The sequence below is a fragment of the Scardinius erythrophthalmus genome (genome assembly GCF_964197995.2).
Source record: "Scardinius erythrophthalmus genome assembly, chromosome: 6".
Lineage (NCBI taxonomy): Eukaryota > Metazoa > Chordata > Actinopteri > Cypriniformes > Leuciscidae > Scardinius > Scardinius erythrophthalmus.
In genome coordinates, this window is record NC_138226.1 from 25861782 (window position 1) to 25889313 (window position 27532).

General features: G+C 37.8%; 1 protein-coding gene across 3 annotated transcripts in view; it reads right to left on the reverse strand.

Moving 5' to 3' along the window:
• raph1a (Ras association (RalGDS/AF-6) and pleckstrin homology domains 1a) overlaps window positions 1-26516 on the reverse strand; it is a 72769-nt gene extending 46253 nt beyond the window's left edge. Inside the window, exons 1-2 of one of the 3 annotated variants that reach the window (XM_081368336.1) lie at window positions 26254-26516; window positions 4858-4914 (exon numbers count right to left, since the gene is read on the reverse strand). The gene's annotated coding sequence lies outside the window, so the exon portion shown is untranslated. The remainder of the gene's footprint in view (window positions 1-4857; window positions 4915-26253) is intronic. The other 2 variants (XM_081368338.1, XM_081368339.1) reach the window with 2 other exon arrangements.
• Window positions 26517-27532: the final 1016 nt, after the last annotated feature.

Below are 27532 nucleotides of genomic sequence, written 5' to 3' on the forward strand. Positions count from 1 at the left end.
AGTGGACAGTGAATAAAATTATAGATGACAATTCTGGTGCAGGACAGTCCAGCTGAGACTCCATTTACACACAGCAGGGGGGTTTGTGTTCATCCACAGAGACATAATGCGCCACACTATGAATCAATACTGTTGCCCAATCTCTTTTCAAGTAAACCCACAGGGCATTGAACATGGGCCAAGCTGGCAGAAGTGCCCATGTACACATCACAATGACCTGCAGTTCATCGACAGCAACGCGGAGCCTAATTTTAAGTTCATGCAAAAATGTCCCAGAGCTGGTCAGAACTGTTTTCAAATGTAGATCACTTGCCATGCTACACTGGACACATTTAATACAGTTAAAGGATGTAGAGGGCTTTCATTTGCAGCAAGAAAGCAACCAGAACAGTGTAAATGTATACATTTATTGGACAAAATAATATAATATGATATAATATAATATAACGCACAGGAAGGCGAGAGACATTGAGTTGGAAGATAAAAGCACACCACAATCCTCCATTACGTGCTTTCCTGTGGGTGTACTGACATCATTCCATCACTTCCTGTACCCACTTGCTCTTTTCTTATCTCCAAGAATCCAGTACAGTCAGAACAGTCAGTTTGTATGGTGATGAAAGGTTAAGGTGGAACAGAATTCAGTAGAATAAGTCAGCTAAGGTCAACAGCACTTCAGGATCTACATTTGAAAGAGCTCCTGAGTCAGCCAAAGGCCATTCTTCCAAATAGAAACAAAGATATCTGGTTTGTACATGTTATGAATAGATGAAAAAATATCACACCCTCTCCAGAGAGCTGCATAATAGGCAGACACACTGACTGGCCCTTGAAAATGAGACATTTGGATAGGCCGACCCCAATTTAGCCTAGAGATCCTGGAGATCCTCCATTGTTTCAGGCCGTAGTGCCCCATAAATGGCAAGAGTACAAAATAGAAACTATTTTTCAAGAGATAATTCAATTTTAGAAAATCTTCATCCATCTCAGGAAGTCAAACTAAATAGATTTTTATCTATTTTATATGGAAATGACATAGGGTAAAAAAAAGTTCCAGATTTAGCCGTCACTCAGTAGAGACAAGCTAGAACCTGTGTTGGTTTATTACGGTTAAATTTATAAACATACATAAATTATAAGAAACATATTTTTGGTCTTAGGTATTCTTGGTGTTTTTTTAAAAGATTTAATTATGCAACAATATTGGATAAAATATATTTTCATACAGTGAAATGAATGTCAATTCAACAAATTACTTAAAGGGTAAGTTCGGTATTTTACACTTAAAGCCCTGTTTACAGATCGTTTCAGATGAAATAGAACGGTTAAGATTAAAATTTGGACACATGCTGCTGTCCCGAGCATTTTAGGTTTCTTTCGCTTTCCCCAAAACCTCTAGAATGGGTGTAAAGGTGCACTGGAACAATACTTCATAAAACGCATTAAACTTTCGTTTACAAAGACGTGAAACTCACCGAGTGGTCAGGGATGTTCACTGATATGCTCACACAAAAATCGCTGCAAAAGATGCTTTCCAACAGGTGTTTTACCATTCGTTGTAAAACTGTGGATCTATTTTTCCAAACGTCTCACACCCGTAGATTCCTCCGTTGAGAGCTTGAATAATAGACACTCCAGCCCAGTTGGTGGCGATAATGCACCTTTGCCAATTGCAAGCAAACCGCTGGCATTTCATTGAATACACAGAAGAAGCAGAAGAAGAAGCGGCGGAGTAATACCGTACCCCACACAGCACATTCAATACAAGTCAATGGAGTTGGACAAAAACTACTATAAAACCTGTTGGAAAGCAACTTTTGCAGCGATTTTTGTGTGAGCATATCAGTGAACACCCCTGACCACTCGGTGAGTTTCACGTCTTTGTAAACGAAAGTTTAATGCGTTTTATGAAGGAGTGTTCGAGTGCACCTATACACCCATTCTAGAGGTTTGGGGGAAAACGAAAGAAACCTAAAATTCTCGGGACAGCAGCATGTGTCCAAATTTTAATCTTAACCGTTCTATTTCATCAGAAACGATCTGTAAACAGGGCTTTAAGTGTAAAATACCGAACTTACCCTTTAAAAATTATGACAATGTTTATTTTAACTGTTAAATCAACAAAGAAAGAGCAAGACTTCTTAAGATGAGAAAGAAAAAAATCACAATCTTAAGAGGTTCCAGAAAGATTTATGTTAATTGTGAATTGCTGTATTGATTTGTGACGTGAATTTGATATTCATCACAATATCAGAAATTTAATCTAAGATATCTAAGGTCCTTTTCCAAAGTTTTCATGCATTTGTTGCATAAAAAACAATCAGGTAACACTTTACAACAAGGTTTCATTTGTTAACATAAGTTAATGCATTAACTATACAATTATATACAACTTTACATTTGTACAGCATTTATTAACCTTTGTTAATGTTACTTAAAAAATATATTTTTCATGTTAGTCCACAGAGCATTAACTCTATGTTAACAAATACAATTTTTGATATTTAAAATGTATTAGTAAATGTTGAGATAAACATGACCTAATTTTAATAAATTCTGTAAAAGTACTGTTCTTTTTTAGTTCAAGTTGATTAATGTTAATAAATGAAACCCTGTAAAGTTTGAACAAAATTTAGTGCCAGAGAGAGTGATCCACGCGATTGGGTCGTGTCGGCGTTACGTAGCAGCTGAACTCAAGGGCTGCAATAACAGACGCCAAAAACAGCACACAGTGGGACAGTACGGCTGCCCGGCCCGGGAGCAGCACATACTTTCAGATTCTATTTCCATCTAAACCTAAACAATTAGAAATGCAACACCTTTGCGCAAGCTGTGTGGGAAGCTCCTTCTTCGGCATCTGAGGAACTAAAAACATCTCGGCTTTTCTTCAAGGCTACTGACATTGATTTCGTACTCATCTGACAGCCTTTACCAGTGAGTCATGTAATTACAAAAAAACAAACAAAAAAAACAAATAATATTAAAATATCTTTCTACATTATGGAAAAGTGCAGTTTAAGTCTGATCATTTTACATAATTTCCACTAGGCACGATAGATCTTGTTCCTCAGACAACTGGTCCAGACACCTAACACAGAGCCAAACTCCAACACTCCACCTTTTCCTCCACCTCACTGATGGGGAAAATGACACTTTGTGTAATTATTGTTCTAGGAAACATGAGACTGTAAAGTCTTTGCTCGTGCAGTGGTGGGGCCCCAGGGGCCCGAGGTCCTCTCCCACTGTCCCCTCTCATTAGCCCTGAGCTAAAGCAGGCGCTCGAGGAGGTGACCACACTTCTGCGACTCCCTCTGGGATCAGACATGAAGAGGCAGCAAGTGAGAGGGTGGATGGAGGAGAGAAGCACTGAGGTTTCCTCCAGGCGGGGTTCGAGGGGTTAATGATAGCGTGTGGAATGTACGGCAGGCGGCAGGTCTCAGACCTGATAACAGGGCAGACGACACACAGGGATGTAATTCAGGAACATCAGAGTCCCAGAGGAGAGACTGTCTACTGTTTCCACACATCCCCACATGCTTTCACTTTTCAAATGGAATTACCAATGCAGACAGACTCCGTGGCGAGCACACAGGAGGATCCGAGGCTTAAAGCAGCGTTATTTGAGATTTCGCTAACTTCTGGGAGGTTTTAAGGGTCGCGTCTGTCCACGGACGTTATGTTCCTTTCAAAACACGCAACGTGTGTCTATGGAAATATTCCGAGTGTTATTGAAAAGTACAAGGAATGTTTAAAGAAAAAGCCAGTCACTCAAGTGGGATGAGAAAGATCATAACTTTGTCAAGTTTGTTGTTACAACCCCATTTCCAGAAAAGTTGGGACATTTTATAAAGAATCTGTGATTTGGATTGTCTATTTTGGAGCGTGTTCCAGCCACCGAAATCTAAATTTGTTTTTATGTACAAAACACAAATTAAGTTGGTCAGTGAATATATTGGAAATATTTTCTTTGTACTTTTGTCAGTTAAATAAAGGTTCAAGAGAATTAACCAACCACAGATTCTTGATTTTATTGCATTTTAACACGGCACAACTTTTCTCGGAATGGAATATAATATTCTACTTCTGATTCAAAAAGAAAATTGAAGTTAAAGATCAAGTGTGTGATTTCTGAACAACTAATGTCATCAAATTAAATTGTATTAGTTTATGATTTTCCAGGAAATAAATCTATGGTGTTATTACGCATCGTTAGGCATGCACCAATATTAAAGTTATGATGAGATGATGGCCGATATTTTTTTTTTTTTTTTGTCAAAAACAAATATGACACTAAAACTAAAACATTTGGGCAGTATAAAAAAGAATGAAACATGGAAAAAAGAATGAAAAATGGATATTCATTTGAGACTTGGCAGCCAAAAACAATGTTAATGTATTATGCACGATTAATATGTGGTTATCAGCATATATTAGAGATTTCTTTTGAATTATATATTATATATATATATATATATATACACACGTATAGTTGTAATTGAAATTCCTCAACCCCCATTGCAAATCAGGTTTATTGGCAAAATTTACAGACATTTGTTGTGTTGAGGTATTTCAATTACTTTTGTTTGATTTGTTCATAGCAAACAGCTGAAAGTCTGTAAATGTTTCCAATAAACCTGATTTGCAATGGGGGTTGAATAATATACATACATAGTATAATACTGGAAATAAATCTCTAATTTATGTTAATAACCACATAATAATCATGCATCCTTACATACAGTAGTCCATCACTTGAGATAGATTATAACAGCTAAACATTACACACATTTATAAAATATTTTGGCAAACAAACAAAATCATTCAATCAGCCAGCTGCTTGTAGTGCTATAAGCTTACCTTTGGTTCTGTGGCAGTGCCAAGCTGATTTCTGAAGGGAAAAGGTCCTCAATCAATCTGTGAAACAGAAAAGACTAATTCATTTGTATTCTTAATTAATTATAAAGTTGCCCTCGCCCATTATTCACTTAAAACAAATAACTACAAACCAGTCCACTTTAACCATCAGACCTGCAGGTTAAGAATACATTATGCAGCTGCTGTACCTGGAGTGACAATGAAGCCCTGGCAACATTGAAAAGTCAAAGGGAAGGATAAATGTAGCCAAGCAATCTGATATGACCACAAAGGACTAGCAAAAAGGTTGTTTATTGCAACATGGCGCTTGTGGTCATGACAGAACCTGAGCTGTTCAAAATGCTTCAATATTCCAACCCCAAGATTCAATTAATGCATAATGCACATATAATGCAAGCACAGTAGTTGTAGTACCATAAGATAAAAGCTCTTACAGAATAACATTTCAAGCAAATTGAAATCAACTGATTGATCCTGTCTCCACATAAGTCTATGAGATCACAAGATGATGTTGACATGGGGATGGTTTCTAATTTAAAGCAGAAAAACACATAACATGTCATTAACTATTTATCATCATCAGAATTTAAGTTAAAACCTACGTATTTTGCTGTATGTATAAGGGAAAGATTATATTTAAGATGACAAATGAGGTGTGCCAATTATGTTAATTGTGAAAAAAAACAATTATGGTTTTAACAGTAATGGTTTTAATAGAACAAATATGTACGGTAGTCTCCCAAATAAAGGGATGGTTCACCCAAACATGAAAATTCTCTCATTGTTTAATCCCCCCATGCTATCCATGATATATATATGACTTTTAGGAAGATTTTTAGGAAAATTATAGTATTAGTCCATAAGTCATGAATGGGTGCCACTCTGTTGATGCTGTGACGTTAATCCATACGACCCCAGTGGATGAACCAATGTCTTCTGATGTAAATTGATAAATTTGTTTAAGAAAAATACTAATGTTTTTAACTTTAAATATAAATGTCTTACTGTCAAACGAGCAATCATGAGAGGGATGTTGTGTCACTTGACGTAATTGTATTGTGAAGCTTCAGAAGACATTGATTCATCCATTGAGGTCGTATTGATTACCGTCACTATCGCTGTGTGTGGTTTTTCAAGAGTCAACAGAGCGGCACCCATTCATTGCATTATAGGGACTCACAGAGTGATTATTTTCCTAAAAATATGTTTATCTGAAAGAAAGTCATGTGTGAGGAAACGATAAGAGAATTTTTATTTTTGGGCGATCTCTACCTTTAACATTGCGCAATAAAACAAACTATATGTATAATTAGAATAGCAGCACTCAACAATTCCAATCTATTCCACCCATGTGTTCAAAAGGTAACAACTATTCACAAGTTAATTATTCATTTTTGTGTGCATAAATTACTCCTGTAACAAACAAATAGCATTTTAACCTTAACAGTTTGACATAAACAAAAACAAATGTAAATAATTTTGCTATTATTTAAATGAATAATAAATAATAAAAATTAAATAAAATAACCTAATAAATGTCAAAATGAATAACTAAATATGATTTATTGTTGCAGACTAATGCTTATTTTGTCAAAAAAGCATTAAAGAAAATAAATGTGGCATGTCATAATTTGATACTTTAAATATAGAGGAACATATAAGTTATATAGGAAGTATAGCATGTCACACTGCCGGACACTGCTTGTCATTGCTTGGCATTTCATGTCAACAACCCAATTACTGTAAGTATGGCTGAGGATCTAAGGCACAGACTGTATACAACACCTCAGATATGTTCTTAAAAAATCCTGTATATTCCCTATAAGGTATACCAATGGCTAAATATTATTAAAAAATAATAACATATTAAATGGTGCAAGAGACCATAATGACCCTAAAAGGTCATTGTTACTATTAGATTAAGCTTTAGTGCCTCACACACTCCAGAAATGAAGTTGAGTCAAATCAACACCATTCCACTATAAATAAACAGTCAACTGTATTGGTGTGTGTGGGTCAGTGGGTTAGGATATTTATACATAGCGAGTGGGGCCGAAATGCTTTGATAGACTCTCACACACCCTTCTTCATGTCTGCTACACAGCTGTTCACTAGACAACTGTTCTGGTAGAACTAAAAAAAAGACTATAGCTGCCTCTGTTAACTTCCCAGAGTATTATTTATACATTCATCTTCCAAAAAAAAAAAAAAAACCTAAACATAATGAAATATGCCATAAAATATGCCAAAAATCTTAAGTTAAGCCAATCTAAACCACTCACCAATTCACAAACACACTTTCTGCGCACCCAGTGAAGAAAATCACAAACATTTGCAATTCAAATTCAAGGATCCGCTCTCAGCGGCAGGAAGCCACATAAAGCCTAATGTTATGAGCTTGTTACATCTCGTTCATACTGATGGCAAGAGAAACAAAAGAGTGATTATTATCAATGTGACCTCCTCCACCAGTGGCCCGCATCCTTCTGTCCATGCAGATGAAAACTGATACACTTCCCTTTTCTAATGATTAACAGCTGAGCAAGAGAGAGATATGATGCTGCTAGGAGGACAATTGCAGTACACAGTTGCAGATTGCTGCTCTGAATGGCACAGGGATGAAGGGTTGTGCCGCAGGACATCAGAGGGGAGCAACAGAGCCTGTCGTACAGCATCAACACAAGCAGTGAATACACACTGACCTAATACTGCCTTACCGTTTACACGTGACCGCACTAGTGAAAGGATGTCGTGCCATAGGCTGGTTTCATTCAGAAAAAGAGAAAGACAAGCGATATATCGGCCACGATATATGGACCTATATATGTTCATTTTTCATTGTTATCGCTATTGGCCTGATAAGAACATTTGGGTGATATATTAAAGCTGATAAATAATGGATTATTTCCTTCAGCTGAGACGCTTCAGATGAGCACTGTTCACCATGATGGTTTTGAATTGCTTGAATTATGATTGGAATAACTTAAAAAAAGAAAAAATTCAGTTCATGTGCAGCACAAGTATGTCAAATAGGCTACATAAAATTATAATGAGAACATTATAATAGTGTGCTTGGGACATGGATTTTAATGGTGAGACATTTGCTTTTGTAATCAAGCCCTCAAAAATTATATAAAAAGTTGGATTTAGATTTATTGGCCAATATATCGGTTATCGGCTTTCAAATATAAAGAATTATTGGTTATCGGTATCGACCAAAATGTTCATATCGGTGCATCCCTAAAACTAAATATAAATATAAAAATATAAAATAAATAGCTATTTTGTGTAATGCTATCACATCTTTAATGTAGAGCAGCACGATTCTGGATAAATCGAGGAATCAGGATTTTGTTTTTTTAAACAGAGATCACGATTCTCTCACGATTCTTAACACACAACTAAACAAAATTTATGACAAAATTTATTCTATTTAAAATGTTTAATGAATATGAATGAATTATTTAAAATTAGCTTTAATGAATGGTGGTGGCGATGACAAGTGTATCGCTACTTGAAGCGCTGTTACTGTACATCAAAAGTTGATTTACTATTTTGATCGCTACCGTAGACATCATATATACATATATATAAACTTTTGGTTAAAAATGTGTGGTTGAAAAGCTGTTTCATACCTACATGACAACTGCTCTCTCTGGATCAGCGCCAGCGCCAATGCAGATCTGAATGTTTGCTGTGATCGTACGAAACGTTGTCATTTAGGAATGAGATCACGTGAGTGTTTAAATCAAGATTGCACTCTTTTAACAATTAATCGTGCAGCTCTATTTTATTGTAAAATACATATTGCGCATAATGCTACAATGTAAAAATGGATTAAATAACTGAAAGTAGTGATGTTACTCTATTTACAAAGCATAATTTTCATATGCACAGTTTAAACAGAAGTCACTTTCAAACCAAGAATCTTTCTGTTGGCCAACACTGCAAATTCGCATGGCCAACAAATTGGTGTGTGGAAATCTTTCCCTCTCATGCGAAATTCCAAATTGCGAAGATTCCTATTGAAATTACTCGATTTTAACCATGAAAACCATCTTCAACTATCTGGCATAAGTATTGCTGCTCCCAAGATGCGACCTGCCCATGTAAAATAACACTGCTTTTACTGCTATGACCGAGTCTTCATCTCACGCAAGTGTGTATCATTTTAAACATTCTTAAAATAAAGGTAGTATTCGTTTAATACCCAACACACCTCACGGCAATTCATAATTATTTTAGGTTTTGGCAAATTCTTATGAATTCGTACAAAAATGTTAAATTTTCTCATGAGATCCTGATTATGAATGAGTAAAAAACAAGACATCAGCATTCTACAGACTGATGTTTAATAAACAGTCACAGCAGCTTATACCAGGTCATGCTTGTTTTCTTTCACAGATGAATCAGGCAGCTGTGTGTATTTGGTGTATTAATGCTTGTGTGTATCTGCAAGCACGTCTCTGGCCCTACAGCTCTCATTTCAAAGTCAGAGCTGTAAAGAGGAAGCCCCGCTCCCCCCTCCGGGCAGACACAGATTAAAAGAGGAACGGGGGGAGCTACTGACAGCCTCTGACTGCAGCGCCAGGAGCTTTAGTGTGTCACCTGTCTCTTCAACCTCCAGGCCTACGTTTGGAATTGAAATAATTAACCTGGCAGAGCCTGTGAGCTACTGGTGGTGTGGAGGGATGCAGCGGAGACCGAGAGTCATTATTAGGTCAATAGGACTCGTAGAAGGAATGAACCAGAGGCCATGCTATGGCTTTGATGGGTGTTTAAACGATGAAAGCCACTGTACGCTCTCTCTCTCTTTCTCTCTGAAGCCTCAGAGAAGAATTACCATCATCCATTCAAGAAAACACTCTCAAGCATTATAGCTAGTGGTGGTAATTACAACTCAAGCAGTTCACAAGAGAGAAAATAGAGCACTGCAAGTAGTAGGCAATCCACTGCTTTTCAGTGTACAATCTATGGCATTTCAGCAAGCAATGTTTGTATGCAATCCCAAAAACTATTTCCATGAGACAAAATGTAAACTGTATTTTAAGTGCTTCAAGCGATCCACATTTAGGGAATTCTGTCATAAAATATATTTTTTTAAATCCAAGCACATTCTTAGATAGGTCACTCTATGACAGAGGGCAGGATAACTCATTAGCGCTATTTGCTAAGGCAATTACTCATACTTATTTTTGGAAACCCCAAACTCTACTTCTAAACACAAAATGTCTGACCTAGTTTGCGGTGAGTACAAATTTTTTTTTATAAAAAAAAAATAAAAAATAAACTTTAATTCAGCAAAGATGGCTTCCACAAAAATATTAAGCAGAACAACTGTTTTCAGTATTGTTAAGAAAAGTTTCATGAGCAGCAAATCAGCATATTAGAATGATTTCTGAAGGATCATGTGACACTGAAGAATGACGCTGAAAATTCAGCTTTGCCATCACAGGAATAAAATACATTTTAAAATATATTAAAAAAGAAAAGAGTTATTTGAAATTGTATAAAATTTCACAATATTGCTGTTTTTACTGTATTTTTCATCAAATAAATGCAGCCTTGGTGACTGGTGAGCATAACAGAATTCTCAAAAACCCAAACTTTTGAACAGTAGTGTTATACATTTTTTCTTAAATGGTCAGACTTATGGTTTTAGCCTGGCGGCCGATCGGTAAAATCGGTTTAATGAATGCAAGTATCTTACATTAGCCACTGACTGAGCACATTATGTGAACATGTGACTCATATTAAGGGTGTGAAAAGGCTCTAGTCTCATATGAGACACACACAAAGTAAAAAGGAAAGAACGAGGTCCATCTAGACTCTGCAATTTCTCTGGCCAGTGACACAGATGAACATACACACAAAAATATGACTCAACCACCACCCACTACGACCTCCAACAAATCTCACACAAAAGCCTCTCTGTGTGCTTGTCTTTTATGGGAGAGTTATGCTTTGAGTGGCCCAACTCCCATGACCACATGTCAGACTTTTCTACCCAGAGTGTCCTAAACTGGGCCACATGGACAGAAAGACAGTCACACCTTCCCTGAGAGTTAGCAAAACCGGGGTGTGCTTTGTGTTAGTGTGGCCAATGATGAAAATAGCAGCAGTCGATAAGGATACACAAGAGACAATCGCTTATACATTAGATCATAGCAGGAAAACACAGCAACAAGAATGACCAGTGTTAAAATGGAGCTGGTGGAGAAACAACACAAAGCAGGAACAATATTGGTAGCAGCCATTTCCTCCAATACAAAAATAGAACCGTATCCGGAGGTTGAAGTGATGTTATAGACTAGAAGAAAGTAGCCAGCATGTACAGACGGGAAGAGTTTCTAATGTGCATCAGCAGAATGTTTCGGTATCAGAGTAAAAACGATTTCAGTTTAAATGTCATAAATGTAAAGACTCATAACCAACAGCGATCGTTTTCTATTTTTCCCACTGGGTGGGAGAGAAAGCATGAGAAGATACCTCATCCATATCGATCTCTCTGCAGGCCGTTGGCCTTTCCCGGAAATGCACTGTGATCTCAGTGCACTGGGATCTGCTGGTACACATGGGATGGCGGTGTGTGTGCGAGGCATTATTCCAAAGCATCTCTCAGATTTAGTCAGCTACATCACTGTAAAAAGTGAACAGTTGGATCAACTTAAAAAAATTACTTCAATTGGTAACACCTAAAGAAATTAAGTTTTCTCAACTCAAATTATCATGTAAAACGTGATAATTTAAGTTGAGAAAACTTAAATTCTTTAGGTGTTACCAATTGAAGTAATTTACTAAAGTAAATAGTAATTTACTTAAGTACCTTACAAACATGTCCACTATGCACAAAGAGATCTGCAGATAATGTACATTTGTCATTGACATTAAGAATGTCCATTAAGGCTGGGAGACACCATCGGGACATGTTTGATCAGTTGGCTTAGGTTTTTCGCGTCAGTTGGCTTAGGTTTTTCAGTGTGTTCCATACCGTTGGCTCCAGTCGGATACCGTCTGGGTTTTCTGGGCCGATTCAGCACGTTGAATTGGCGTCAGGTCATCAGTGAGAGAGAGAACTCTGATTGGCTGTTCAGCTTAGCGAACGAGCCAGTGAACGAGAATAAAGTGATCAAAGCGAGCAAAGAGGTCAAGACGGTACAGAGTCAGACATCATCTTACCTGAGCACTCGAATGCATGAATATTTTCATCATAACATGAGCCGACTGGAATATAGAAAGTGATCAGCATGATTTATATTCAAAATGTTAAGCAAGCGTTGCTTTGTTTACGGTTTGTAGCTATATCTGCAGTCCTAGTTTCGGTCTCCCTTTTTGAATGACAAAAACAGACTATTGATACCTGCTGATATAGAGAGATGTTAACTTGCTCGCAGGCGCAGAACGCATGTTTGACAGTCGCCTTTAGTCCTTTTGGTGTGTTCAAGCACAGCTTTTTGGCCGGGACGCAGTCGACGAGAGGCGACAACGGTCAGCTTTCATCCTTTGACGTCGACTTGGTGTGTCCGTGGCTTTAGAGGACTTTTTTATTTATTTAGCTGTATCAGTAATTATTAAATAATCAATTGTGCATGCATGCTCATTCTCATGTTTTTATATTTAGATTACCTAACCATTATCAAACCAGTGTTGTTTTTGTAAACTATTGATATTAAATATCATTTTCAGTAATTGAAATAAAGCTGAAATAAAATAAAATATAAATATCAGATGAAAAACTTGAAAAAGTTGAAGCACTAAAATTATTAAAATAAAAACATAAAAATTGAAGCAACATTTTAGAAAGAAATTTAGACATTTAATTTTTTTTTAAGCAAATAAAATTACATAAAATTATTAATTTAATTTTAACAAATTTAAATGAAAACTTAAAATATAAAAAAGATAACACTAATAATTTAATAGCACTTTTCAGTGTTTTCTTTTTAATTTATTTAGACAAAATAAAAATAATGATCAGCTTATTGGTATCGGACAGAATGAAAAAAATACTTCATCCTCAGCATCATGCACAAAAAAGATGAATATAGCAATGAAAATGAAAGCAAAACACAAATGACAAGCTATTCCAAACGAGGGAACGCCTTAGGCAGGAGTGCTGAAGACCTATCATAACTCCACCAGACCTGCTTTGAAATTCTATCCCACAAATCCATGAACCATCTCTACTTTCACACCACAGTAGCAGTCTTTATCACATTTATACACACAATGGCGTGTGTATGTCTGGGTTTAATCGCAGAGGAGCTGATTAGTTTCTGCGCACCGCGGTTGGCGCCGCTGGAAGGTCAGAGCGATCTGATTCAGAACACACACATGCTGAAGCACGCAATAGTGGAAAAATTTCAATGCTGACATGGTATCCATGAGCCAAATATGACAACAGTGAACTATCCCTTTAAGGCTTTGTTGTTGCCATGCATTCTGAGATTCTGCAAAAGGCATGCTTTAAAGTGTACTCAAAATTTACATTGGAAGTTGGGAACACACCTATGATACCATAAAATGCTGCCTACACAGGCAGCTCACTTGGTGTGATAGATAGAGGATTAAAGAACCTTTTAATTGTGCAGCCATCACACTCGTATTAAAGAACCACAGAGTAGGTGATTCTCTGCAGAAACATTTTTTGTTACGCTGGTTGAAAGTCTCCTCATATCCTGATAGCGATCACTCTGTTAAGCGGTCTAAATGTATTTTTATAAATATATGTCGTCTGTGGAAGGCGTAGGGCCATAGGATGTTCGTTCAATCGTTGCGTTCAGTCCGAACGGTCCTATAGCATGTGTTCCCTGTCGGTCAATGTGTGTTTGCATACCACAGCGCAGCCTGTTTACGCAGACATAATAAATCATCAGCACGTTCAAGTACACTGTGAAGACAGAGCGAGAATGGCAGGCAAGCAGCAACAACAACCAGACTCTCATCGTGGAACCCCTGGCATGCAAGAAATATTATTACACACTGACAAGTTTTGCTAGCTAAACAAACCGAAAACTTGCTGCATCTAATTCCGTTTTTAAGAATTTGTTTACGTTTGGTATTGTAGTACTGTTAATAACTGTACTATAAAGTTTTCTCTAAAATTATAAATATGTCTGTGGCAGGGAGGGTTGGATGTACGCTTTTACTGCTATAAGGCTAAAGTTAGCATTTTCCCAGATGTACTACTGCACCTTTAAGTTTAATAGTAAATTGCTAGGTTTGCTGACCTATTGTATGACTGAAACTGAACTCTCATCATTACATTTAGGGATCTACAACAGGATAGCCAATGCAACACATGCTGCTACATGACTTGGACAACCCCAAGAGGAGTTTTATCTAAAGGTCCAGTCGTGTGGATCAGGGGCCGTATTCACAAAGCATTTTATCTTACCACTAGGAGTACTCCTAAATCGCACTAAAAGATTTTAGCTAGGAGTTTTCTCTTAAAAGTTATTCACAACGCCTTTCAGACCTACTCTTAGTAAAGAAAAATGACAACTCCTAAACTAAGAGTGAGTCTTCGTTGCTATGGATGACATCATTACTCATGCACGAGCTTGACTGAAGTGACCACCTTGATTGGCTGATGACTGTAACGTGGGAATGATTCCAAACACCTCCCCTACGATGATGAGTGACAGGTGACAGGTCTGAGAATGCGTGCGCTACACAAGTAGTGCGAAGGACGGAAGATGATGAATAACTGAATAATTAGCCTAAATGAATAAAGAGTAAGGCAAAACAAATAGCCTAGTAGCCTAATGAAACATATGGATTGATGCAATATCTTTGCAACATTATTAAATTAATCTGTCACTATATGCCTCTGCCTACAATTGCAAAGAGAAGAACATTTTAATTTGATTTACAATGAAACGTTACAATTAGTTTACATGCAATGAGTAGCCTAGTTTTGGTTGTTGTTGGTGCCGTTATTGCATCCCTAGTTAAGCCTACAATGCAAAATTGTTCCCTCGCGATTGGAAGCTCCTGTAGCCGCATTTCCATACGCATTTCAAAACATCGCAACGTGAAATGCCACAAAAAGCGGTTTGTGAATAGGTCTTAGTGAGTTAGGAGTCCTCTCAGTCTCGACCTCTTTTAAGCTGTCCCAGGCTTAGGTGCTACTTTTAGGGCTAAAATGCTTCGTGAATTACTCTAAGTAAAAAAAATTAGGAGTCCTAAAGTTACGAGTGACACGCCCATTATTTTTAGGAGCAACTTTTAGCCTAAAAATTCTTTGTAAATACGGCCCCAGATCTATTAGACAGATTCAATATCACACACACACGATTTACTCTTAATTTGTACTTTGTCTCATGAAATTCCCAAACAGCAACAAGCCAAGAAGTGATGACAAGATATGTTTTTCACATTTGAGTCGCAAAATAGTTTTTAAAAATTTAATTAGCACAAAATAGTGCATTTCAACTTGCCCGTACACACACTTTCTAGACAGACACTTCACCTCCAAAGCTGAGAGAATTCTTAATGTAAATTATATGGAAGTGGCTTGGGTTTCTTAAAAGCGATGAAGTGCTGATTAGGGGCCGGTTTACACAGAACGCATATTTGCGGGTAAAAGCACAAGCTGATCATCAATGAATAATAAAATAAAATAAAATAAAATAGTGAACAGTGAACTTTTATGTATAGGTTGTACCTCTTCAAATATTTGGTTTCTCCAGGCTTCAGTCATTGTCGGGATACTCTTAAATCTGGTAGGATTATCAAAATATACTGTATACGGTGATGAATATCTATATTGATCAATATGGGAAAAATATTGCCCAGCCCTAATTGCACCCTTTCGGACTCTGAGGACACAATGCGCATGATGCCCTTCTTCAGCCACCCAATGAGAGTCTGGCTCTGGGATGGTGTTGACGTCACAAATGAGGTGAATCCTCAAAACACACAGACACACACACACAGAAAACAGGGGCTTAAAGAGATAGTGTAAGCTGTAATGACTAACAAATGCTGTTTTTAAACAGAAGACTACATTTCAATATTTAATATTAACAATAATTATAATTAAATATTCAGTAACAGGCAACAAATATGCTTAATCCAACTATATGTGTGTGTACACACCTTTAGTGTCTAATACACATTCCCTTTCCTTACTAAACATATAAAGACGTTCAGACAGTTGGAAAATTTCTTCTGAACTTTGGCCTAAATCTTAAACTTTCTGACAGTTTCCAGAAAGCTTAAACAGAATGACACTTCTGACTGAAAAGAACAGGCAAAACCTATTTTTTCTGTTAATAAACACAAGTTAAACAAAATAAAGGTGTCAATCTGAACAAACTTCAACAATTACATCCAGGAACATTTGCCTCTCCTTTACCTCAGAGCTGGACGTGTTAGAGGGAAAAACAGCTGGGATGTAATTATGTCGCTCCTTGCATTACCACAGCTGTTCCAGACATGTCATAACACGATCAAATGATTTTCTGTGTAAGGAGTTCACTCTTAGAGCTGGATATATAGAGGATTCTGTTACTCCCAGTGCTCAAACTAACTTTGAATTATGAGAGCAGCTTGTAGATTGGGAAGCTAAAGTTTCAAACTAGTCAAGCGACCCTTTTTTAACAGAAGTTGCAATAAAAGTTAATACAAAAAAGTAGCTAACTGGTACATAGCATCTGTTTAGAGGGGCAAAATGTGTTAAAATAACAGATATCACATATTGATTTCATAATTAATGAAACTAGACAATTTAAATAACAGTGAAAACAGAAAGTAAAATTTCTCAACTCATAACTCGAATGAATCATTTTGAACGTGTTGATTAACGTATTGTACGAACGTATCAACTAAAATGAATCACACTGAACTCTTTTCTCTCTCTTCATCTTGATCATTCTTTCTCAGACAAATTAAAACGATACTGCCAACATCTCTACATTTCTCATTCACCTTGAACAAGAGTTTGACCTTAACCAGCTGACACTGCTCACAGTCAGATACTGAGCTAGTAAAATAAACGTCGCAATGAATCAATAAACAGAGAGGGAAGAAGACCAGAAACCTGCATCCTGATCTCCATCCTCTCATTCTTCCCCCGGTCCACCACACAGGGAACAGAGCAGAAAGCTTGGCACGATGGGAAACAACAACATTAGACGAGTGAACCAAAAGCAAATGAGGTTAGATTTTCCAAGCACGGATTTCAACATTATATCAACTCGCCAGAAAGTTTATTCTATTCATACTCTTTCTTTTTACGATCTGGCTTTCTGGCAAGCCTACAATTTTGCTGCTGAGAGATTACCACTTATTATGAATCCTCTATAAAACCAATAACAAAATGGGTTGCGTGGTTACATCAAGGTAGAGAATTCAGAGATTCAACCACTTACAGGTCAAGACAGAACAACTTGTGACGCTCGGATAGCACCGTCAAGGCCAAGCAGAAATTTGTTCAAGCTGAGATTTGGGAACACAGATAACTCTGTAGTTATCGTGCAGTCAGAGACACGTCTGCCACTATTTGAGCTGACAGAGAGATAGCACAAGCAGTGATGGCCGATGCTCTATCATGCGAACTCTACCCCCATTGTCACTCTCTCACACTCTCTTCCCCGAACACACTTGGCTGCCTTACAAGAGTAGGTCAGGACTGAAACAGTGGGTCGCTAAAGCATTAACAGCCGACCGCTAGCAGGTCGCTTCTTTGGTCATGCTGAACAAAAATAACACAGTACCACTTGCTAATATCTAAAACATCCTAAAAAACAACCCACTCTCCAACAACCCTAGAGTCTGACACTTACACTCTAAACCTTCTCTTTTTCACTCTCTCTCTTTGGTTGTAATTTGTGCTGTTTTACATTTGATTAAACAACGAATCTAGGCTAGAGAGAGAAGATACATCAAATATATACCAGAATGAGAGACTTTGCTAAATGTTAACGTATTATTTCTAATGTATTAAATGGGATATGAACAAAAAAAAAATTATGACGCAAACAAATGGACAGGCAGTGTCTTACTGATGTGATCTGACTAGAACTTTGTTAAGTTCATCCACTCTTTCTTAATGTTAGGATCACAAGGACGGCAATGAAAAGACTGTTTTCCCACAACTTGGCACTTCAAAACGTCTTGTAATCCTCAGAAGCATCATGCATGACACGTACAAATCGGTGAGCGGGGCTAAAGAGTCAATGATGTAAAATGTAGGTGTTAATCTACTTCGGCAAAGGCAGTCTTTCGTCACACTATGACGTAATAATGTGACAAAATTGTTTTCTGAGCTTGGTATCAATTTTTATTTCAAATAAGTTTATATTCATCAAAGAATCCTCAAAAAGCATGGCTTCCACAAAAATATTAAGCAACACAACTGGTTTCAACATTGATAATAATTAGAAATGTTTCTTGAGTGACTTGATTTCTGAAGGATCATGTGACACTGAAGACTGAAGTAATGATGCTGAAAATCCAGCTTTGCCATCACAGGAATAAATTACATTTTAACATACATTCAAACACAAAAAATGTATTTTAAATTATAATAATATTTCACAATGTTACTGTTTTCACTGTCTTTTTGATCAAAGGAATGTAGCCTTGGTGAACATAAGGGCCCTTTCACACCTGAAAGTCCGCACCAAGGTCCGAACCAAAGTTCATGTTTTGATACATTGTATACATTAGGTTAGTTTTAGCGAGCGCACTAAATAACTTTTCATGACGTACTTGCGTCCTGTCGTCATCATCTATATGGGCTGCATCTTGACATTGATTGGTTTGTAAACGGTTGTGCATCTGATGTCAGCGTGTTGTCAATTCGGCGAGTAACTTTGACAAGAATGAATGAACAGAATGAACATATCGTTGCCACTATACTGTTATTATTTCGACATTACTCCCTGTAGCACCAACTATAGTTGAGGCTAGTTCAAATTCACCAAATGAACGTCCTCGTTGTGCGAAATTTTTATCATCGCCAGCAGGACGCAGGACAAGTGTGTGTGTGTGTGTGTGTGAATCAGCTGGAAGAAACGCTGCGGGTAGGACTGCACATAAAAATTCTTCTTCAGTTGTTTAGGCTACGCGGGAACCACCAGAACTTCCTGTAAATGGTCTGAAAGTCCGAACCATACAGAAAATGCTTTCACACTAGAAACGAACCAAACCTCCGGACTGAGACTACCTCTTTTCGGCAGACCAAATTTCGTCTGTTTGGTCCGGACTGTGGTCCGGGGGAGGTTTCACACCTGTAATTTTGATTCGGACCAAACTGAAAAGTCCGAAAGTCCGGACCAAACAAGGTAGGTGTGAAAGGGCCCTCAGAGACTTCTTGGTTCAAATGAACAGTTAGTCCCATTCCAAACTCACATCATTGGTGCCAAATGTTGCCAAGTTGGGCCTCTCAAACAAGCAGATTAGACCATGTGCCACGACCAGACAGTATAGAAGTTACACACTAAATCTTACTAAACTGTTCTTCACCTTTTACTAAAACCATATCTGCACACTACCGGAGGAGGAGGAGAGATGATTGGCTGGAACAAGCTGAAATACTGAAATACATATGGCTGAAATACACCCATGTGTATTTACATTGGGTGAGGCATTGTTCCACCTATCTACCAAAACAAAAGCTGCTCAGGTGGCAACAGTATGAATCAGCAAAATATCATGGCATACAAACAAACTACTTAGATGTTAATATACTACCTTTCATCAACACATGCAACTGCTGACAACTTCAACACAATTTGATGATCTACAGCACTGACAGACACACAGAAAGATCTCCTCGAAACAATTTCAGAAAGTGCCAAAGGCAAATCTGCCTCACCACAAACACATTTAAAGCTCTCTATCAGCACTGAACATTAATAATGTGGAACAACAATTGAAAAAATATATTACATGGAATACTTGATTCTGGTTGCTCAATCATTCGGCTGTCAAACAGGTAATTTGGTATAAATGATCACTGCATAACACACCTTAAAGTCAAGCACATTTTTTGTGCTAATAAAATGGGGGTTTTACAGTATTAAAGTGACAAGTAAGGTAACCCATACTCGGAACCGATACTCTACATTTAACCCATTCAAGTTACACACATTGGGAGCAGGGAATAGTGAACACACACACACTGGAAACCGTGGATACACATAACCGAACCAGTGGGCAGCCATTTTTGCAGCGGCGCCCAGGCGACACTTGGGGAGCCTTGCTCAGTCACTTCCTGCAAGTATTGAGAATCGGATTACCAGTCTGACTCTCTAACCATTAGGCCACGACTGCCCCTACAAATATCTTCAATATATATCTAATTAAAATAAATATTACGTCTATCCTACCATAAGGTCCACTGACTGACATCCTAGCTGTGGTTTCAGCTCTTGTATCAGTCAACAGTCTCTTTCTTTTCACATAATGAAACAATATAACTCAAATCAATAATTTAAATATTTATTTGGTAAGTGGCCATGTAATAAGCAGGATAATATACAATCAGCAGGTCGTTACCACTCCATCCCATTTGGGGTGTTACAACAAGACACCTTTCCTTCACATTGGGGTCCTGATTACTCCATCTGTTTTATTTTGTAATGAGCAGTTGACTGTACATTATCCCTTAATATGGTGCCTTATAATAAGAATCACATGTTTTGCATTTCTGAAGCACTCCTGAGGAATGCAAGAGAAATTTCTGTTAGTTATGCACAAAAGGAGGACAAACAACACACATTGAGAGTGTCACTTCACACTTGGCTGATGGTAGTCCTTGAGCAGAACTGATAGAACTCTGGTTGTTCATTCCTTCTCTCCCTTTAGCCCGTGTCCTGTGGGAAACAGCCACTCCTCTCAGGGGGACGTGCGGATGAAGGCTGCCAAGGTCAACTGTGTCCATAAAATCTTGGCAGCAGTATAATGTGACACTTAATCTCATTGACTGTCAGTGGCTAAAGGAGCTCAAATGAAGACGGCAGCCTATCAAAAAGAACCACTCAACTATCTGTGGTCTTAAAGGATTAGTTAACCCGGAAATCTAAATCTATCATCGTTTACTCACCTTTATGTTATACAAATGACTTTCTTGCCAAGTCATACAGGTTTGCAACAGCATGAGGGTGAGCGTGGTGAAATTCTTCGCCCTCATGTGAAATTTTTAATTGCGCGGAAATGAACCGTTTTCGTCTGTCAAAATCTGTATGGGAAATGTGAGCACACCTAAAGAGTTTGTCAAAGAAGATATACAACACGAAATAAATAAGTGAATATATAACACTCAAGTAAAGCTCTGAGGTGTGGATCATATTTAATCAGCTGTTTATAAAAATGCTGTTCATAACAGATCATTGGGCACAGCCTCTAATAATGGCAATTAAAATAGCTTAACTCAAAAACTAAAGCTACGTTCACACTGTCATTCCATATCCGATTGGAATCTGATCTAAAAATGACATCCACATTGTGTATCGCAACAGTTCAGATCTGATTTGTGTGTCCATGCCGCTCTTTCTGTTTCCGGAATATCCGTATTGGATTTTATGGCAATGACGTAGCGTTGGCAGGTATACGCCAAAAACAACAACATCAACAACAGCAACATGGTGGAGGGGTTTGCAATACAGATGTTGTCTTGATTATAACATGACAATGTGTATCGCCACGCTGGACTACTGCGTCTTATCAGACAGCGGCAGAACTGTTACACGTGGCTTTATTAAGTGCTGTTTTCTCTGGCGGTAAAACATGTCTCCATTATATTGTCATTTTCTGCTCGTCCGGAAAATAATACTTTATAACCTTGCAGTTCCTATAACAACATCTGACGTTTACATTTTACGAGCCGTTAGAAAGTCACATAAACCACGCGAAATCCGATCAGAGCAGTCAAATAGATTTCAAGAAATGCGATTTGAATAGGATTTCAAACTACATACGAATGTAGATCAAAACAAATTTGTAAAAATTGCATTTCATGTGTTTTATTGCCATTCACACTTGCTTAATCTGACCGGATTTCAATCGGATATGCACTGGCAGTCGAATATGCAGTGAAATTATTTTAAACATTTATTTTCCAACAATATGTCTCAAGTCAAGTCAAGTCAACTTTATTTATATAGCGCTTTTCACAATACAGATTGTATCAAAGCAGCTTCACAGTATTAAATAAAATAGTACATCAGTGTTTGTTTCTAGTGTAAAACGTCCACGTTTGGTAATGCTGATCAATAGTATTGTTGATTGGTTAATTAAATTAAGTATCCCCAACTGAGCAAGCCAAAGGCAACATCTTAAGTAAATTATGTTTTCAGTGACAGCATTTCATGTGGTATAAAGCATGACAAAGAAGCTTTTGAGAGTGTATAATTTCTGTGCCATTAGTGTCTCCAAACCATAGACAGTAAAAGAAATGGACACAGCGACCCCATTGGATTCAACGGAGACAAAGTGAAGCCAATTAGAAACTCTTACTTCCTGGGGGTCCAGCGTACTGCGCAGACTCAAACTGAGCTCGACGACGTAGATGTGACGTGAGCAAACCGTCTGTCTTCTAGTAGCTGTGCCAAGATCAATCTGAATCATTACCTTCCGAAACTCGCAGAGACGGAAAGCGTGAGTAGGAGCTGTCCATGATCTTGGAGCAGGAGAAACTTTTTGTAGGTGTTCTGATTAATTACTTTGAAGTAAAAATAGCTGATTAATTACTTTGAAGTAAAAATAGCTTACTTTTACAAAAACTGCTTCTACAGGGCCATAACGTAAGATACAAGGTAATGGAGCCTTTTATACATTTTCGTGTTTCTTTAGAATTAAATAATGGACAAATGGAGTCTTTAAACGCCTCAGATGTGAAGTTATTCGCTGTCAAAGTGACGCCAAAATGAATGGGAGTCAATGGGATGCTAACTGCAGGTGGGGTTCCGTTAGCCAATGGCGGCGTCCGGGGGTACTTCAAAATAATACAAATCCCTGCACCCTTGCTCCAAACAGAATTGCAAAAATTATGTTTGTTTTCAAACAAGCTTTTTCCAAACCCATTTACCATTGGTCAATCAAATAGTCCCGCCCCCAAACTCACACCATTGGCTGGGCTCATGTTGTTGTGCTGGTCGAGATGCTCAATCAGACAGAGCAATGTTTTAAAGGACCACAGAACCACAATACTTCCTCTTTTCAGTGGAAACCAACAATCTACAAATGGCTTATTTTAGTGCACTGCAAATTACAGTAAAACAGGTTAAATTATTGTAACACACTTCATCTTAAAGTCAGCATGACATGAAAATTCAGCTATTTTCTAAATGCATGTTATATATCTTAATGTGATCTCATGCGTTAGACCTCGTAAATAAAAAAATTCATTAACAGAACTTTTTTTGCAATGACAGGCTTCTCTCTGGTGCCGTATGCCTCCTCCAATCATTGCTTAAACTCTTTCTTACAATCGACTGAAAGCTCACGTTCAGATCTGCCTCCATATAATCAACAACCGATGCACAGAACCAAGTCCTTGACCGGCATTTGAGCTTTTTCAATAATCTATTTCACTACACATCACAATTGGGAAGAAAAGATCTGTTGCTACTTCAGTTTTGGCCATTGTAAATAATTCATGCATTTTGATAGTAAATTGAGTGCATGAACGCAGTGAACCTCCCTCTCCAACAGTTTACCTCTCACACACACAGATGAAGCCGTGTCACTGCCTGTGGCAGCTGCCAATGTTTCTAAAACAACACTGGTTGAGAGGCTGTAAACACTTTTAATCTTTTACCCAATATAGGCAGGTTACAATGTAAGCAGTGCTGTTAGAAGGGAAGCCAATGCAAGGGGGGCAAAATCTGCCATTGTTGTAAGACAGATCACATTAATGTGAACATAATACAGAACCAGACACGCCTAAATAAAACATTGGATCACAATGCAAAGCTCAACAGGCCATGTGTACAAACACTCTGACATGAGTCACCTCGTTCCACCTTTACATGTTTACAGTGTTATGGAGATGGGGGGTTTATATGACAAATCATTCTGATGACAAATCAGGCTCTGGTTTTATATGCAAGGGAGCAAACATCTGCATAGAGTCAGACGAGTGCCATTCATGAGTGAAACTAAGCCGATGACAGATCACACACACCTGACAATACACTCGGGCTGCTATAGAGCAGATGTCAGCTGATTAAAGCTGGCACGAAGTCCTCCCTCACTCACGAAACATTAGCAATATTGCACTTGTGCTGCACTGAAGATTGATGCGCACAGTTGACCTACTCCTACCCCAACAAAGGACGTCCTTTCGTCCGGGACTCGTGGGACGCTATAAATTTGAATGATTTCACTCCCTTTTATCCTAGCTGGCCGTTTCCTCTTCGTCTGCTCTTTTCCTCCGTCCTGAAGAGCCCCGCAGTCGTCTCCAGTTTCAGTACTGAGAGTGGGCGCAGTGCGAGCCGTCAGATATCGCCTCATGCTGCAAAGGTCAGCAACGCAGAGAACCTACTGGATCTTTATCAGGACTCATTTACGATCACTTAGGACGAAGAATCTGTCAAGCAGAAAAAGATCCAGGCTGCTAGACTCTCTCCATTTGAACCCCAGGGTCCACACTGCCAGCATCCACCCTAGTTTCACAATCACTTGACGTCATTCTGGTATAGTAGGCCAGCTCTAGAAAGAGGAATCCGGTGGGAATGGACACTGGCTTGCTGCTGCACATATGGTGAGAGGTAATGAGAATTATTTCTGCACATACCACTAACAATGCATTTTGGGAACCTTACAGCAACACTGAAGAAAAATCTCCCATTGTAATTCCTATATGAAAAGCAAAACAATTTCTTTGTTTTGCATCCCTCTCAGCACATATTCTACTGCTCCCACTGGATTAGACTGAAGCAACAGCAGTCTGTGCAGGAGACATAAATCTCAAGTTTAATGCATTACCAGCAGCAAGCGCAGTAAACCTTCCAAAATCTGAAGCAAAAAGATTGCTATTAGAATATTTCCTCTGTACCAATGCACTGATCCACATTTCAGATCTGAGCTCTTCCAGTCTGCCTCTAGATTCAACAAGTCATCAAAGATGCATATGATAGATGATAGTACATTCTTATATGACAGTCATCTGCAATCTACAGTTAAAGTAGCATTAAAAAAGCCATGAAGACATTATTTTGGACTGTTGTGACCACTACACGGGGGTCTGTGTTTTTTGTTTTATGTCTCATTAAGAATTTTTTTTTTATTATTATTATAAATGTTGAAAATTATTAATATTTTTGTGGAAAAATAGAGGATGAAAATAAATGGGAAAATAAAATGGGAAAAAAATAGAGGATGCAAAAAAATATATGAAAATAAACATTTTCAGGATTCTTTGATAAATAGAAAGTTCAAAAGAACAACATTAATTTGAAACAGAAATGCATGTGTAACAATGTAAAAGTGCTCAATTTTATCAATGTTTTTTTGACCAAAAAACGGTTGATCATGCATGCTACATTTTTGTTGTTATGTGAACTGTTTTAGTGTTTACATGCTGAAAAACTATTTAATGGCAGGATTCATTGTTACAGCATACCTCATAATGTTACAAATTACCTTTCATTTAAACGAAACTTTCAGAAAAAAAGCCTGAATAATAAATATTCGCTTAAGTATACACAATCTCAGACAAATATGTGTGAAAATAGGCCTCCACTGCACGGGCACCAAGACTGGCACTAAACCCACAGCTGTCATGGCAAAGGGTGGAGCCTGAAGTGTGTGTGTGTGTGTGTGTGTGTGTGTGTGTGTGTAGGGGAGGTCCAATTTGGCAACAGCTCATCTGTGTGCAGTATGTGTTACTGCAGAACACACTCCACCAGGTACAATGAGGGGGGAAAAACACCAATAACAGCAGAAACGAGACCAAAAAGGCTTACAGCAAAGGTTTAACATCTCAACCAGCCTCAAGATCTGGAACAACAGCAGATGTAGGCTATTCAGATAGATGGAGATGCACCCCATCCTCTATTTGACAGACCTGATTAATCTCGCCTCATTATTCCGGATTCTTTATTCTATAGTGCAACAACTGACAAATCAGCAAAATGTAGGCTACCATTAATCGTTTCAGTATTTAATATCGAATACAACGGGGTTTTTCTTACACAGGGAGCAGCCCTGATATTCAGACATGAAGGCACTGCACAGCTGTCTGAATTTCAGGGCTGTTCCCTGGATTTTCCTCTGTGTATCCCTATATACTAATGAGCTAATGATACACAGCCAGTGTGAAATACACAAGCCAATGCTCGTGCTCGGTTCATTAATGTCTTTGTTTCAAAAAGAGGTCGCATGCAGCAGCGAGTATAAATAAAGAGTAGCCTAAGCGCTTACTGTCGCAAAGCAGCCGACGGTTCTGCGGCTTCTGTCTTGTCCGAAGGAAACGGTAACAATGGAAAAAAGCCGCTGATGTGTTGCGCAAAATCCAGCGACAGAATCCCAGGTCCACCACTTAAATCGGGGTTTCGCTGCCAGTGCCGATCGATTATTTTTGAGGATGAGGATGGTGGTGGTGGTGATGATGAGACGAGCGAGCCTCCCGTTTCTCTCCCGCTTCCATTCCCGTTCTGAGCTGCGGACCGATGCGCGTTCCTGGCGTCTCCGTTTCCTGTCCAGCCCCGAAATCCATGTGATTGCGCCCTACCCGTTGTGACGTCATGCAAGGCATGGAAATACGACTCACTGGCGTTTTGACACAATGTCTTTCCCATTAAAAAAATGCAGCATATATGTATAGGCTACCCTGTACGAAATGTGCATTGGCATGCATTAGGCCGCATTTTCTATAGGCTATAGGAAATCTTCGGAGCGCAATATGTTATTTATATAGCTATTAATATATATTATATCTCGCATAGTATAACGTCTTGGCGTCCCTGACCCTGACGATTGCCATTTTACAAGCAAAACACTAAAGTTGGTAACGCTTAACAATGAGGTTTCATTAGTTAACATTAGTTAAATTACATAAACTAATAATGCACTGCACTTCTACAAGGCAAGGCAAGTTTATTTATATAGCACATTTCATACACTATGGCAATTCAAAGTGCTTTACAGAAAGGAATTAAAATAATCACAAAATAAAAGCAAGGAAAATTAAAACAGTTATTAAAGAAATAAAAAAAAGATATGATACAGTTATAAAATGAATTAAAATAGTAAAAAGTAAGAGTAGGCTACAACATAAATGTATTAATCTTTGTTGATGTAAATTTCAATATTTAGGCTACTAATACATTATTAAAATCAAAAGTTCAAAGCTCAAATTTGTTAACATTAGTTAATGCACTGTATTTTTTATTAACTAATGTTAACAAAGATTAAAAAATACAGTGACAAATGTATTGCTAGGTTAGTTTATGTTAGTAAATACATTAACTATTGTAAACAAATGAATTGTAAAGTTATTGTAAAGTGTAACCATAACGTTTCTATTATATCTTTGTAATATTAAAATTTATAGTTGAGTGGTAAATAATAAAACTAGGCATATTTGAAATTAAATAACTGAAATTAATAACAGTGCTATTGTTGCTTATGTAAAAAAAAGGAATAGCCTATGTATCGTTCAAAATTTTCTGTCAGCAATTTTTTTGGTAACACTTTAGTT